Source organism: Macrotis lagotis, chromosome 3, assembly GCF_037893015.1.
Source record: "Macrotis lagotis isolate mMagLag1 chromosome 3, bilby.v1.9.chrom.fasta, whole genome shotgun sequence".
Lineage (NCBI taxonomy): Eukaryota > Metazoa > Chordata > Mammalia > Peramelemorphia > Peramelidae > Macrotis > Macrotis lagotis.
This window is the reverse complement of record NC_133660.1, coordinates 37,007,333-37,021,266: the sequence shown is the minus strand read 5'-3', so window position 1 is coordinate 37,021,266 and position 13,934 is coordinate 37,007,333.

Sequence of the window (13,934 nt, the reverse complement as noted above, 5' to 3'; positions counted from 1 at the left end):
CCATAGCTTCAGTTTCCAATTCACCACAACATAAAGAATTCCTATAAATATTTCTGAACATGCAGGTCCTTTCCCCCCTTTTTTTGAACTCTTTGGGATACAGTTCTAGTAGCAGTTTTGCTGGTTCAAAGGGTATGCAGTTTTATAGTCCTTTGGGCATAATTCCAAATTGCTCTCCAGGATGATTGGATTGGTTTACAATTCCACCAACAATGTATTAGTGGGACAGCTAGGTGGTGCAGTGGATAAAGCAATGACCCTGGAGTCAGGAGTACCTGGGTTCAAATCCTGTCTCAGACACTTAATAATTACCTAGCTGTGTGGCCTTGGGCAAGCCACTTAACCCCATTTGTCTTGCAAAAACATAAAAAAAATGTATTAGTATCCCAGTTTTCCTCACATTTCCTCTAACATTGTTCATTTACCTTTTCTAGCATATCAGTCAATCTGATAAGTGTGAGGTAGTACCTCAGAGTTTAATTTGCATTTCTCTAATCAAAAGTACTTTAGAGCATTTTTATGACTATACATCACTTTGATTACTTCATCTGAAAACTATCTTTGGACATTTATCAATTGAGGAATGACCTGTATTCTATACATTTGACTCAATTCTCTATATGGTTGAGAAATGAGGCATTTATCAGAAACACTGACTAAAAATTCTTTCCCAGATTTTTGCTTTCCTTCTAATCTTGGTTGCAATTTTATTTATGCAAAACTTTTTAATTTAATGTATCAAAATTATCTATGTTGCATTTTACAGTGCAATACAATGTAGAAAATTACCTCTTTATTTGGTCATAAATTCTTCCCTTCTCCATAGATTTGCTCTCTTAATTGACTTAAGGTATCACTCTTTATGTCTAAATCCTGTACCCCTGTACCTGTTTTGGTATAGGATGTGAGATGTTGGTCTTTGCCTAGTTTCCATCATATTATTTTCCAGTTTTCACAACAATTTTTGTTAAATAGTGAGTTCTTATCTCATAAGGTGGAGTCTTTCTGTTTATCATTACTATAGCCATTTACTACTCTTTCCTAATCTATTCCACTGATCTGTTACTCTATTTCCTAGCCAGTACCACATAGTTTTGATGATTGCTAGTTTTAATATAATTTGAGATCCACTATAGCTAGACCACCTTCTTTTACATTTTCTTTCATTAATTCCCATGATATTCTTGACCTTTTGTTCCTCCAGAGGAATTTTATTTTGTTATATAAAATACTTATATTTGTTATATTTATTCATATTATATATTATATTATAATATATGTAGATGTTATAATTATATATTAATTATATACAACAATTTTTGGTAGTTTGATATGGCACTGAATAAGTAAATTAATTTAGGTAGAATTGTTATTTTTTATTATATTAGCTTAGCCTACCCATGAGCAATTAATATGTTTCCAGTTTAAGTCTGACTTCATTCGTGTGAAAAATGTTTTGTAATTGTGTTCATCTATTTTCTAGGTTTGTCTTAGCAGGTAGACTTCAAAATATTTTACATTTTCTACAGTTATTTTAAATGGAATTTCTCTTTCTTGCTCTTGGACTTTGTAGTAATATATAAAACATTAATGACTTATGTGGTTCTATTTTATATCCTGCAACTTTGATAAAAGTTGTTCATTGTTTCAAGTAGTTTTTTAGTTGATTCTCTAAGTATACCATCGCATCATTTTCAAAGAACGAGTTTTGTTTCCTGTTCTAATTTCTTTGATTTCTTTCTTCTCTTATTGCTCTAGTTAACACTTCCAGTATAATTTTGAGTAATAGATGTGATATTAGGCATACTTGTTTCACTCCTGCTTTTACTGAGAATAGTTCTAGCTTCTCCTCATTACACAGAATGCTTGCTGATGGTCTTAGACATGGTGCTTATCATTTAAGAAAAACTCCCTACAAGAACTGATGCTGAGTGAAGGGATCAGAACCAAGACAACATTGTATACATTACCAACAACACTGTGAGTTGATTAACCTTGTTGGATGCCATTCCTCTCAGCAGTTCAGAGTTCAGACAACCCTAGCTATGTATAATATTATCCCTTTCCAGGGGAAGAAAAACAAAACAAAACAAAATCTAAATAGATACTACATTCACTTTTTAAAAATTTCTCTCATGTATTTCCTTCCTATCTCATGGTTTTCTTTCTTAATCCTTATTCCTCCTTAATCCTAACTCCTCATACCAAAAATAACTAATTGGCAAACATGTTAAACAGATATACTATATTCATCTGACTGTTCATTACTGATGGAAGAAGGGTAGGGTGGAAGAAAATTATGTAAAATAAAAATATGCATGTAGATAAATGGTGAAAAACTTTCATAACTTGTAATTGGAATATCAATAAAATATCTATTAGGGAAAAAAGGGCAACTCCATTTATTCCTATGCTCTCTAGTGTTTCTAGTAGGAATGGGTGCTATCTATCTATCTATCTATCTATCTATCAATATATATATATAGATATAGATATAGATAGATAGATAATCAAAGACTTTTTAGCATCTATTAAGATTATCATATGATTAGTTAGTTTTGTTATTGATATGGTCAATTATGTTGATGGTTTTCCTAATATTGAACCAACATTGAATTCCTGGCATAAATTATACCTGATTAGAATGTATTTTCCTGGTGATAAATTTTTGTAATCCCTTTCTTAATATTTTATTTAAAGTTTTTGCATCATTATTCATTAGGAAAATTAATCTATAATTTTATTTTTCTGTTTTGGCCCTTCTGGTTTAGGTATTAGTATTACATTGTGTCACAAAAGGAATTTGGGAGGAATCTTTTTTTCACCTATTTTTCTAAATAGTTTATTTGATAGTGATAGGATTAATTGTTTAAATGTTTGACAGGACTCACTTGTGAATTCATCTGACCCTAAGGATTTTTTCTTAGGAAGTTCATAGATGGTTTGCTCAATTCTTTTTTCTAAGATTGGATTATTGAAACATTTTATTTCTTCTTCTCTTGATCTTGATAACTTATATTTTTATAGCTATTCATTCATTTCATTTCATTTCATTTATGGAATTTAGACTGTCAAAATTATTAACATGTAATTGGACAAAATTACTCCTAATGATTACTTTTATTTTCTCTTTATTGGTGATGAATTCATTCTTTCATTTTTGATAGTAGTAATTTGGTTTTCTTCTTTCTTTTTTTTTAATCAAATAAACCAATGGTTTATATATTTCATTTTCCCCTCCCCATAAAACCAGTTTCTAGTTTTATTTATTACATAGAACTTCTTTTTTAAAAAAAACCCAAAAAACTCATGACTATCTTAAAACCTCATTCAGCAATCCATAACTCCTATTAACCTCTCAAAAAAAAGTAATACTTAAAACATTTGTGTGTTTGCTGAACCAACCCTTCAGAGCTACATTGTTTGGGTAACTCACTCAAGATCTCTCTCCTGGAACAGTCCAAGACAATATGAATTCATCCTCCTGGAAATGGTCATCCTATGAGAAATACTATAGTAGTGGGAAGCACCTTTTGCTGAAGGTCATCTGGACTTTGAACAATTAAATTTAAAGACAGACTTCAAGGCTAGATTAGGGAATTGCTCCAGTTGCTCAGGATTATGATTTCCTCTTGAATGCTCAGGGAAAGGAACTTGAGTGGCCAGAAAAGAGCCTTGAGATCTAATTTCTGGCTCACCTTGGCAAGTTCATCAACTTTTTTATAGATCGATATTTTATTTTATTTTTCCAATTATAATTGTTATGAAAGTTTTTTCAGTATTCATCTACTTGCAGATTTATCCATTACATATTTTTCTACCACCCTCCCTTTCCACCCTACTCCCCCTCAGCAATAGTCTGGTAAAAGTTGTACATTGTACATTTGTGTATAACCTATTTACATATTAGTCATTTTGTGTATGAGGAGTTAGGACTAAGGGGAAAAGAAATAAAACCATGGGATAGGGAGGAAAAACATAAGAGAAGCTTTTTAAAAGTGAATACAGTTTCTATTCAGAGTCTGTGGTGTTTTTTGTTTTCCTCTGGATGAGGATGGCATTGTCCATAACACATCTCCCAGGGTTTTCCTGGGCTCTCTGTCCTGCTAAGAGTAACTGCATCCATCAGAGTTGACCAACTTTTAATGTTGTTGTACGAGGTTCTCTTGATTCTGCTCCCTTCTCTCAGCATCAGTTCATGTAATTCTTTTCATGCTTCTCCAAAATCCAGACAGTACTAAACTTAGAAGCAGTCTCTGTACCTGCTGAGTAGAGGAAGGAGGGGAGAGAAATTCCCTTTTCCTAGTGGAAGTTTGAGGAAGCATACTGAACAGAAAAGAAGACAGAAGATAATAATAGCAGCTTCCCTCCCTCCCTTCCTCCCTTCCTTAAAGCTTATAAAGGAGGTAATTTCTCTTGATCAGTATGTAATCTTCTTTGCTAGCCACCCCTTGATCCATCATGGGGACCAAAGGAATGAAAAGGAGATTTCTTCATCATCCCAAGCTATGAGTTAGAGTATATGTTCTCTTGAAGTGGCCCAGGATTCAATAAATTTGGGGATGGGGACAGAAGTGTGCCCTGATTATTCCCATCATACAATTTATAACAAAAATGAAAGTCATCAGAGAAAGTTTTTATGTTACATGACAATTATGACTTTGGATTTGGAAGACTTTTGATTTCCTATAAGTGGATTACAAACAGTTGATATTATGAGCTATCTGACCACAAAATTAAATGGGAGCATTTAAAAGCTGAAAAATTATTTATATTATTAAAAAATTAATAAAACTTCAGTTTGAAGTTATGCTTATACTGGTCAAATCTTAAATATAAACCTAAAAATTTTTATTGCAATAGAGTTCATACTTCAAAATGCACTGATATTTAGGCTCTGTCTAAATACTACCAGTGTTCTCACAAGTAATTGAGAAGTGAACAGTTTGACAAAGTGGAATTATCTTTGTGTGTTTTTAATTTACATGATGCCAAATAACTTGATTTTTTTTTAAAAATTAACTTTGGATATTTGATTGGCTTGACCAAATTGATAGGCTGTTTTAGCTTCATGCAGCTAGACCCTTTAATTCACTTGGTTTGTGTTACAAGGAATATTTTTTTTAGTAGGGACTGTGGTTATTTTCCATGTGGAAAACTCTAGGTATATATTTCATGTCAGCCTTATCCATAAAACTCAGACTAATTGGAAAGAACCTAGTGTGTAAGAGTTAAAGATTGAAGTAAATGAAAATTGAAGAATTAGAAGAATTTCTATTAGAATTGCAATCAAGACTTTCTCTCTGTACCTGCTCTGCCCTTGACTAGATTACACTGCCAAACTTGCAATAAACCAGTCCCGAAAAATTAGTATTATCCTATGCAGCCCAATAAATAAGCTATCAGCTAAACCATCAGTCGGTAAACAGAAGGTTCTCCTAGCAAGATTCCAGTTCATCCCTAGTTTTCACTAAACTTTCTGTTCCAACAACCTGGATATTAAAAAGTTGAAATGCAAAATCTCCCCCAAAGATTGTAATTTTGGATTCATCTACATCTTCTGGCTTCTATTTCCTTCATTCTGTCCATTGTAGTCATGATCATCATCAGTCTAAACAGACGTATAGGAATATTAAGGCTTTTTTTGTGAGGAAAAATATAGTTGGATTTTAGAATTCCAAACTCATATATGTAGTTTATGTGAGGTAATCATTTGTAAGTTTATTACTTGACTCACTACCGCATTCATTCTCATAATTCCAAATTCTAAAGAAATGCAGGGATATGTGGCTTAGCAGATAGAATATCAATCCTGCCTTAAACACTAACTTTGTGATCCTAGGCAAATAATTAGTTTCTCTGCCTTAGTTTCCTTATTTGCAAAATAAGTTATAATAGCAGCTCCTTAATATATGTAAAGTGTTTTGCAAATCTTTAAGCTCTCTATATGAATGTTAACTCACAAGATTTTCTTATTGATTAATAAGGCTAATCTTTCTCACTGGTACAGTAATTTCTCCTTATTGGTGAAGATCAGCACCCTGCTCCTGTATGAGCAATGGGACAGAGTTGAGAGAGGAGAGGTATGGTCTCTTCAGTCTGTCTGAGTCTTTGGGATCTTTTGGCTTCTAGCTTCAAGAGGAAAAAGAATAACAGTAATGATAACTAACATTTATATATCATTAACTTTGGTCCAGGTTAAATCACTAAGCACTTTGTGATTATACAATGCCAATGTAACTTCATTTTTGCTAAAGGGAAAATAAGACTTGGGGAAGAAGCATATGTGAGAAGAGCTGACAATCTCTATCATTGTCCCTAGCTTGCTCCACTACAGATTTGGAGAAATTTCCACTTGGGTAAGATCTGGGACTCTCTGTCTCGATTGAGCTAAGCTATCTCACTCCCAATGGGAGATCTCCTTCATTCTCCATTGATCTGAAAATATTCTCCTATGGATACTTTCCCTTCTGTTTTGCTATCAACTTGGATGAATGGGTATCTTTGCCATTTGCTAAGTATGTTCATTAGTGGAACCAATTTTTTGGTGAGAAGACAGTCCTAGCCTTGTATATAAAACTTGGGTCTTCCTTTCTCCATTAGTGAATAGTGATACCAAGTTTAGTTTGAATCTAAATCCCCTAGCTTAATATTATTTAAGGAAGCAAATAGTTGTAAATTTAGTCTCACACCCTTTCTCTTTAAGGAGAACAGAGTGATAGAGCTTTTGGCCTCAACCTTCTGCCTTCCCTCCTAGAAGAAATTAATCTCTCCTTTGAATTCAAGTGTGTGTGGGAATGGGTAGGTGGGAGGAGTGGAGGTGAGAAGAAATGAAAGTGGTCTATTCTGCCTCTCTCTAGGTCACAAAATGATACTCTCGGTCACAAAATGATACTATCATAACTGCCTTTGGAAGACAGCCTTGATACAAATGGTTGAGTGAAATCATTTGGTGAACTACCAATGACTTTTTAAAAAATGACGAATTTTCAATAACAATGAAATCTAGAAAATGCCTTATTACATATGAGTATATAGATTCATACCTATCTATGCATATAACAAAGCTGGCAACACATTTTATTAACAGTATTAACAAAGAAGAAAATTAAGACATAAATCATTATTTATATAGTTTTATTTATGAGAAAGATCATAGATGAGTGACTTCTAGCCATCACCCCTAGTCTTGATTTCTCATTTCTGGAAAATGACTCCATCATTCATTTCTTTTCCCTTTTGTTATTCTTTAATCATAATTTTTAAAGTTTTATTTTATTTTTTGAGTAATAGGTAAAGATAGTTTTCAGCATTCATCTTTTTATAAGTTTTTGAGTTCCACATCTTTCTACCACCCTACCTTCCCTTCCCATAGAAATGAACAATTTGATATAGATTGTACAATGGGATATAGGTTGATATAGTTTGTTTTATTTCTTTTTCAGTTCCCTTAAATATATTTCCATTATTAATCATGCTGTGAAAGAAGAATTAAAACTAAAGAGGGGGAGAATCAGGAGAAAAAAGAAAAAACATAAAAGAAGTTTTAGAAAGTGAACAAAATATTTTTTGCTCTACATTCAGACTCCATAGTTCTTTGTTTGGATGTGGATGTATCCATCACAAATCTTTTAGGATTGTCCTTGATCACTGAACTGCTGAGGGGAGCTGGCTGAGTGTATCATAGTTGATCATCTCACAATGTTGCTGTCAATATATACAATATTTCTCTTGGTTTTGTTCACTTCACTCAGCATCAGTTCATATAAGTCTTTACAGGCTTTTCTGAAGTCTGGCCTCTCATGATTTCTTTTTTGGCAAGGCGATGGGGTTAAGTGGCTTGCCCAAGGCCACACAGCTAGGTAATTATGAAGTATCTGAGGCTGGATTTGAACCCAGGTACTCCTGACTCCAGGGCCGGTGCTTTATCCACTACACCACCTAGCCACCCCTAAAAAACAACGAGTTATGACAAATGTTAAGGAGTTCTATTGTTCTTTAAGAAATCATGAGAGAATTATTTTTTCAAGCTTTTTTTTTTGCAGCAGCAAAAAAAAACTGAAAAGAATGTTGACAGTGCTTGTCCCAATGATAGGCACTTGATAAATGTTACTGACTGGCATCCAGCAAGGAAGGAATGAAAAATTATAGTGCGTGACCACCACCATATCTAACACAATGGCATTTTATTAAAACAGTCATAAAATCCAAAAAAAAAAAATCATGAGAGGGGCAGCTAGATGGTGCAGTGGATAGAGCACCGGCCCTGGAGTCAGGAGTACCTGGGTTCAAATTCAGCCTCAGACACTTCATAATTACCTAGCTGTGTGGCCTTGGGCAAGCCACTTAACCCCATTTGCCTTGCAAAAACCTAAAAAAAAAAAATTTGCCATAACTTGTTCAGTCATTCCCCAATTGATGGACATCTCCTCAATTTACAATTCTTTGCCCCTATAAAAATGCTGCTATAAATATTTTTGTACTTATGGGTCTTTTCCCCTTTCTTTGATCTCTTTGGGATGCAGTCCTAGTATTCACCATTCATTTCTCAGCATCATAACTGAAGTCTTCAAACAAACTTTAATTTATTCACAATAATAGGGATTAAATTTGGCTCTCTCAAAGAATGTTCTTTTTCTCTTTCCATTCACAGTCTTCTTCAGTTATGATAAGAACTTCTCTAGAATGATAGTTAAATTCAGTCTCTGATTTCCTTCCAGTTTCCTCAGGGAATGACCATTAAACAATCACTGTTCAAGATTTTTTTTTCTATAGTTTTTTTAAAGTTCTTTGTAAGGCAACGGGGTTAAGTGATTTGCCCAAGGTCACAACAGCTATGTAATTATTAGTGTCTGAGGTCGGATTTGAATTCAGGTCCTCCTGATTCCAGGGCCAGTGCTCTATCCAGCGCACCACCTAGTTGCCCTTCAAGATTTCTTTTTTTTTTTAAAGCAATAACAGTATCTCCAAGTTTCTACTATAGAGGTTAGTAAATCTGGTATGACAACAACAAAACAGACTTTGCTGCCAACAGACTTTTGCAATAAAGACAGGAATGTAGATTGGGTGGGTTTAGAACACTGACTTTGATTTCTCACTTTATTTTTGCTCTGGCTCAAATTCATTTGCAGCTACACCAGAGAGGATCCTAGGGTAATCTAGGAATATCTAACTCCAGGTTAGATAGTTATCTGTAATAGAAGGTTATGATCTCTGTCCAAACATTAGAACTGAAAAGGAAAGATTTAATCTTACCCTGAAGGTACTGTGCCTGGCAGAATACAGTATCTGTTGCTAAAGAGCCATTAGACTGCCCTTATCAAAGCAGGTTCTAAGTACAATACCCTAACTGCCGAAGCTACAGTGACTTGACTGACCCTGAAGAGATGAACCCAGAAAATAGTAAGAGGTAGCCATGCCTAGGAGAGTCTAAATGTCCTCTGTTACCACATACCACTCAACTGTGGTTAGCAAGAAAGAATTAGCAGAGAACTCTAATCATAGAGGATTAGGTCCAATGAAAGTTTCTTGATAAGATGACCAGAAGATATCATTGGAGGTATGATTTGGGAGAGAGTACTCCAGGGTTATGGGAAAGACGTTCCATTTCAAATCTTCTTACTATAGCACATACTTCAGACCTTTTTCTTTGAACTACTTGTATCCTGAGTAGATACACTTACAAAATGAATACTTGGTCAGGGCTTACATGTAATCATTCTGAGTGAATATATTCCTGCAGAGTAACTTGAACCTTGCAAGAGTTATTATTCTAGGGTTCCCATGTGTGAATAAGAGAATACTTTTGAGCTTCATCAAATTAATTTTGACTACAGCATGAGAATTCCACAGTACAAGTGATATATATATATATTATATATATGGATATACATATATGCATGTATATATTTAAAGGTAGGATAAAATATACCCTATATAGTAGAGTGGAGAGATTGTTTAAATGTCCTTCTCAGGTAAAGAACTGATGCTATAACCAGAAATAGTTGAGGTTTCCCTAGAATTGGAGCACTGTTCCACTTCTTGGACCAGGTTCCTCTCAGCCTCATCTTGGGTTAAAAATCTAAAATCATTTGCATATAATACTTCATAAATTTAGCTCAAATTGGTTTGTTACTCTGCTTTTCCCCCATGACTCTGGGAAAATCTCCAAATATAATTCATGCCTCATTTCCCTTCAAAATTCATATCTCCTTCCCTACTTCATGTGACACAAAAGGAAAATAAATTCCCATTAGAGGTAATAGTATTTTTACTAAAAGAAATTAGTATTTAAAAGACATAGAATAGAATACTCCAAGTGACTACATGTTGATCAGGTAAAAGGTAAGCCATTTATTCTCTGGGGCAGCTGCAACCACCCCTGTGGGAAGTTGAATTCACAATTTCACTTTCCCAAGATGACTGATCCTCCCAGAAGTAATCAGAAAAAGACTATCCTTCATTTCTCAGTAACAGTCATAAGAAGCTGAATATGCTTTCTTCTCACTGCACTCTTAGGAGCTTGTTGGGGTGTTCATCTGAGGATTCAGAACCAGGAGTCATCTTCTCAGGTATGACCATTGGATAACCCACTTACAGTGCCTCTGACTTCCTCCTTGGATAGTCTCCTGCAGTCTTGCCAGTGTCTTTAAAAAGTTTATTGTTAGGGGTGGCTAGGTGGCGCAGTGGATAATGCACCAGCCCTGGAGTCAGGAGTACCTGGGTTCAAATCCGAGCTCAGACATTTAATAATTACCTAGCTGTGTGACTTTGGGCAAGCCACTTAACCCCATTTGCCTTGCAAAAACCTAAAAAAAAGAAGTTTATTGTTCAACCCTCTGTCCCCTGGGTACCAAAATACTATTCCTCAAGCATGGAACATCTCCTCTCCCCCCCTAATCTATTCCATATCTTTCTAAGTCTGGCTACTGCCTTGCTACTTAGTAGGATCTTCCTTTATCATTATTGTTACAAATTGATTCCTTCAGTGAATTTTTTCAATCTCTGCCCAGAGTTATAATCTCTTTATTTTATAGTTCTAGATGCTTCTGTGCACACCACACAGACCCATATGAATTATGTAGACTTTGTAGACCACTGTGAAGAAAAGAAATTCCTGCCTATATGGGAGCTACATGAATTAATATAGCACAAAGAACTTGATGTTACCTAGGTAGTTTAGAAAACTTAGCTATTGATCTATTTGGCAGCTAGGGATGTTCTCATCAATTACCTTCCCCTTTCCCTACTACTACTACTACACACACACACACACACACACACACACACACACACACACACACACACACATCTAATGGGGTTATTTATTGTCTAATAATTACAACATACCTTGAATGGCTTTATTGTGGTCAAGGTTGCTATTGCCCACATTGACTGAAGAAGCTATGTCATGAATACATCTGGAGGCTTACCTGGAGAACTTCAGGTAGGGACAATGAGCCAAAAAGTGAAATTGACACTTTTTGGGACAGGTCCCCAAATTGAGAACTGACCTGGATATTCACAGGGAGTCTTTCTTGAAGCAATGTATTATAAGGCGGGTGGCAGATTGAGGTAGGGGGGTGGCTGGAGCCAGTTCCCCCATCAGCTCATAAAAGCCAATTGTTAAATTTGTAGTGGGAACATTTGCCTTAGAAATGTGCAAATGCCTTCTATCAGGGCATGATTTATTGTTCTGCTGATTAACTAGATTTAAGAAGGCACAGGAGGAACTGTGAATGGGGGTTTATCTTAAAAGTTTCTCATGTGCATATTTTCTCCCTCTCCCTACCCCCCCCCCCAAAGCTGGTTGCTAAGCATTTACCATCACATCCATGGTTATAATTACTTACATCAGAGTTGGAAAGGAAAGTCTCCCTAGTTCAACTTGTACTTTACCAAAAATTGCTTCTATATTATTCTCCCCCAAATAGTCAGGATTTCCCCAAAGAAACTTGAACTTGGTGTGAAGTTAGATGCTGTTTTCTCTCTTATTTAATCTCTTCTCTCCTTACTTATCTTCAACCAATCAATCAGCAAGCATTTATTAAGAGGCAGGCACTTAATATTATATGATGTGGTAATAGCATGCCACATAATATGATATAATATTTATTATATCCTAGGTATCATATGGATACCATTGAAAGCTCTGGACATATAAAGACTAAAAATGAAAACATATCTGCTTTCAGCAAGTTTATATTCTGTCAGAGGAGATTTCAGGAAACATAGATTGAAAGAAAAAAATAACAACCTTAACTTTTGTTATTTCCATTTCCTACATATGTATCTACATGTTGAGGTAACAGCATCTCCTTTTTAAGGAGGCTGCATTTGTCCCAGTTTTGCAAGAGAACCTAGAGACAAGTCTTGAGGTATTAGGAGATTATCCCATTGTGCCATAATCCCAAAATTATTGATTCCCTTTCCGAACCATTCACTTCTATCTACAGTGTCCTGCAGGGCACCAGGTATTCAAGTGGGTCATCCCCCACCTAGCTCAAGGGTGCAGAGATCCCTTGGCAGGATACAGTGTCCCTGTGACTTCTTTTAGCCTATCCAGTCAGCTGCTAAGGTGCTGGATCTATAAAGGAAATGAGCTTACCTCATGTTGGAGAGAGTCAGAATTAGAGATATTCCCTTACAAGGCTACCAAAATTACTATGGTTGAAGAAAAATGTTGAGATTTAAGATGGAGGTCATCTCTCAAAGGAATTCAGACTCAGACTTTCTCCAAATCTAGTGAAGGCATTTACTTAGGGATCATGCTCCCTAAGAGTGAGCTAGACTCCCAAAGGGAGATAGCAACACAAATAAGATGAGATTTTAAAGGGGCAGAATGATGAGGTAATCAGGAGAGTTGCAAGGGTATTACAACTGGACTGATTAGAGGATAAGCAGCAATGAGCATGGGAAAAGGCAGGGTTTATAGGAATAATTTATTGGGCAAAAATATTTTCTATATTGCAAACACCAGATAGGTATTTAATAAATGGTTATTGAATCATTTATTATGCAGAGAGAGAATTTGTAAAAGGATTCTTCAGTTTCTCTTGTCTCAGGGAATTTCAATCTTGCAATTTTTCTTTCCTCTAAACCTTTTGAAATGTGCTCTCCCACCACTGAGGGTGCACTCCAGGTTGTGCTTAAGTTTTCTTTCTTCTATCACAATTCTAATACAGAATGATTTCTTCTCTTTTGGGTTCCCATAATTTCTACATCAGCAACCAGTTTTTCCTAGTTGGTCAGAATCAGAATCAAGATGTTCATTGTTCCATAAATATTGCCTGTTCTGTTTTTGATCTGATATCTTCTGAGATCAATTTTATACCTAGTGCATATTGTTATTCCAGAGACTCTCTGAACTTTATCATTCTTCCATATTGGTTAACACCAGAGAGTTTTTATTTCATAGGACCTTGACATTGATTTGGTCAACATTAGGTACCAGGTCACATTCCACTTGATTGATCAATGTTTGGGTCCTATTTGGCTCAAAGTGAATGAAAACAGCAATTGTTTCTGTTTTGGTCAGAAACAGAGAATCATCCCCTCTCAGAAATTCTTCCCTCTTTTCTTTCTTACTTGCCATAATAGCCATCTTTCAGAATTAAAGACCACAACATTTGGAAAGAGATAGTATGACTTGTACCTAAGATTGATTAAAGTGAGAGACACCATTCTCACTATCTCATGTGAGCCCAATGGCCTAACATAGTAAGATCAGGACAGTTGGTGATCATTGAGAGGCCTTGACCTTTTTAGAGTTAGGTTGAGACAGGTTATCATTATTGTACTATCCTAAGACGGTCACCATAAAATTATTGTACTGATGTTTAGACCATTGAGAGACAGGTTAGTTTTACTTTGCTTTTGAAATTTTATTCCCATAAAATTACTGTACTGATGTTAGACCATCAAGGGATGGTTTA